The sequence below is a fragment of the Acomys minous genome (assembly GCF_964271855.1).
Source record: "Acomys minous genome assembly, chromosome: 16".
Classification (NCBI taxonomy): Eukaryota; Metazoa; Chordata; class Mammalia; order Rodentia; family Muridae; genus Acomys; species Acomys minous.
This window is the reverse complement of record NC_140498.1, coordinates 36,827,417-36,830,508: the sequence shown is the minus strand read 5'-3', so window position 1 is coordinate 36,830,508 and position 3,092 is coordinate 36,827,417. Positions and strand designations below refer to the sequence as shown.

Below are 3,092 nucleotides of genomic sequence, written 5' to 3'. Positions count from 1 at the left end.
CATATGGCTTGAAAGTTAAAATGAGAAAGAGTTGAAGGGAAGAAAATGTCCATTGGGATTTAATCAAACAAAAAACACTGGAAAAAATTGTTGATGTTCACCAAGCCTAGACCCCAGTTGGGTTCTCTGGTCTCTGAAGCGCTCCTCTCATTTTCTGATTGTTCCAATGAAGCCGGGAGGGGGGAGGGCATCTGGGCAGTGGAGCAGGTGTGCAGTGGAGGTTAAACTGGGGAAAGGTTCCACACATGAGGAGAACAGAGAGAATGGGGGGGGCAGCCTGGCAGACTGGGGGCAGGTTCCGTGTGGCGATGGTGTGGATGCCTGCCTTGAACGGAAGAAAATGGATGCAAGGGGTGGGCGGCCATTCTGGAGGGCCTATGCCCAGGCCGGGCTGCCTTCAGAGCAATTTCAGAATTGTAAGTAATTTAGAATGGCTCTCTCTCTCTCTCTCTCTCTCTCTCTCTCTCTCTCTCCTTTGGTTTTTTGAGACAGGGTAGCCTTGGCCTGGACCCGCTTTGTAGACCAGGCTGGCCTCGAACTCACAGCGATGCACCTGCCTCTGTCTCCCGAGTGCTGGGATTAAAGGCGTGCGCCACCACGTGGCCCCCTTCCCTGACCATCCAGTCAGAGCCACTTTCTTCTTCCTCAGGTTCCTTCTAGCCACTGAGACTCTTGCCTCGTGGGACCTTCTCAAAGTCTGACAAGGTTCCGTTTCTTCTTTCTCTGCCATTTGTGTCTGGGATCTAGACTTCTGAAGAGAAGGGACCTCCCTTGTCCTACCCCTCTCTCAGTGTCCCCAAGCATCTGACTTGGAGTGGTCGAATAAGAAGTATTTGGGGGAATGAATGAAAGACAAGTGAATGAGTGATGGCTAGAGCCCAGAAGGGATGTGGGAAGAGGCGAGAAGACGGGAGGGAGAAGGGGGCAGACAGACACCAGGCTTTGCAGGGCTTTGTGGTCTTGAGGGGCTCCTGAAGGAACTGGAAAAGCAGTAAAGTACAACCAAGCGGACACTGACAGTCAGCACCGTATTACAGAGGAAGGGGCTGAGAGGAGGGTGGGAAATCCGGAAACTAGCGAATGCCAGCAGCACAGCCCAGTTTCTTTTGCCCTCTCCTGCCGGCTCTTAAAGGCATGCAATACGGGCCCGATAAAGGCTGTGGAGTTCATAAACGGTAGATGCTCTGGCCCGCAGCCGTTACATACAAGTCATCATTTTCTCATTTAGAAAATGAACCTTGAGGCTCGATGTGGAAAAGCATCTCCCAGAAACAAGAAAAAGAGAGATGTGTACGTCTGCGCCGCCGACGCTGATTGTTTTCCCTGAACCACGTTCTCTTTCCGGAGGGTGGCTGCCCTTGGCAGTCGTCGGGTTACATGAAACGGGACTGGGGTTTCTCTGACATTTCGGCAGTCACGAGTGGGTGAGACGACGCACCGAGCTGCAGAGCGGGCAGGTTGCTCAATGTCCCTGGAAGGCTTCCGAGGACAAGACTTATTTGGTGGGTGTTTTGGGTGCAGAACCGTCTTTATGTTAGGGGAGAAGCACGCAGTCCAGGCTGCCGAGTGGTTAACAATTGTGTTATTGCTGGAAACCCTGGAGGAGCCTGGACTCGGCTTCCCTAGCGGATGGCTGTGCCTCACTGAGAAAGCCATTTTCCTAGCAGCCACCCCCAGTCTGACCTATTGCTTATCCTGATCCCTCGGTTTCAGGGGCCAAGTCTGCAGGGGACACCCCTTTAATGAAAAGAAGAAGGCACCCTATCACCAGCGCTGGCTCTTGTAGACGTTGGCAGGCCCCTTTTTCCACTCCAAGTGCACCCCCGGGGGGGAGGGTCCTGTCTTCCTATAACAGAAGCTCACACACAGCTGTTGCTTGTTCAAGATCACTGTCAGGAGCAATGCGGCGTGTTTGCTGCCTTGCCTGAGCACCCATCACCCTTAGTGAGGAAAACCTTGCAACTAGAAACCTGAGCTCATCCATTCCTTGCTGCTCTGCTCCGCTCCCTCTAATCCACGAAGCTTTTCCATTCTGGATCAGAACGGCAGTGCCCACAGCTGAACACCTATGGGGTTAGGAAACCTCAGGGGCCAACATGCCTTCCTGGCGGCATTTCTCTTCCAGTGGCAGTCCTCCCTGAGCTATCACTGGTCACCAAGCGGCACCTCCTATATGGAATCACAGCCTAGTTCCCCTCCTTGCTCTAGCTGCTAGCAAACAGTGACTGTCACCTAGGAGGTAACCGCATCTTACTGGAACCTCGAGAGATTGATTTGAACTTGGGAAGGAAGGCTGGTGGGAGGCTCTCCAAGCCCGAGGCAGCAGGGTGGCGTGTAGGCCACCCATTCCCATGACCTCGAGAAGGCCCCTGTTGCAATTCCTTGGTCTCTCGCCATTTTCCAGAGTTCATCACTCATCCCTGCCAATCCCATGAGCCCCTGATAGCCTTCCAGTAAATTCCATTTGATTACCACACAGCTTGCAATCAAGAATCTTGACTACCGTACAACCATTTGTTAAACAAGAAGGTTGAGCCAGACCCTGGCATGGGCCATCTCCATGCATCAGCAGACACTCTGGTGAGAAAGGGTCATTGGACCTGTTTTCTAAAGGAGGACACTGAGGCATGCAGGGAAGCCACAGGCTGTGCCAGGAGATGCTCAGCTGCGAAGCGCCTTCGGTAGAACTTGACTCAGGACCTTCTCACTCTGAATCCCACCTTTTCTCCCATCTCATCCGCTCTGGCTTGTAGTGCAGTGCCACAGAGAGGCAGTGTCGGCTAACCCGGAGTTAGCCTGCCACCTGCACTGCTGGTCTAAGACTTGGGGCAGGAAAAAAAAAAAACACTTTCAAAATCAAAATTTGCTCACACACAGAAACACCTGCCAGGCTGGGAGCTGAGGTGTTTGGTCTAAACATGGAAAAGCTGAGTTCACTTGCCCCAGAGGAGCACCTGTGGGGAAGGGAAAACATGATTTAACCCTTCCTTCCCCTGAGTGAGAGAATGAAGCCACCAGACTCTTTCCCTGGCAAAGGCTGTGGCTTGTGCAGATGCGACTCTTGCTTGGGAAAAACTAAGACAGACTCTTCG

The 3,092-nt window shown here is 52.7% G+C and overlaps 1 long non-coding RNA gene across 1 annotated transcript; it reads left to right on the top strand.

Annotated features, from left to right (window-relative positions):
• The first annotated feature begins 398 nt into the window (after positions 1-398).
• On the top strand, positions 399-1,323 carry LOC311587472. Its single transcript, XR_014775874.1, has 3 exons — positions 399-416; positions 650-705; positions 1,229-1,323. It is a non-coding gene; the product is annotated as an uncharacterized lncRNA (long non-coding RNA).
• Positions 1,324-3,092: the final 1,769 nt, after the last annotated feature.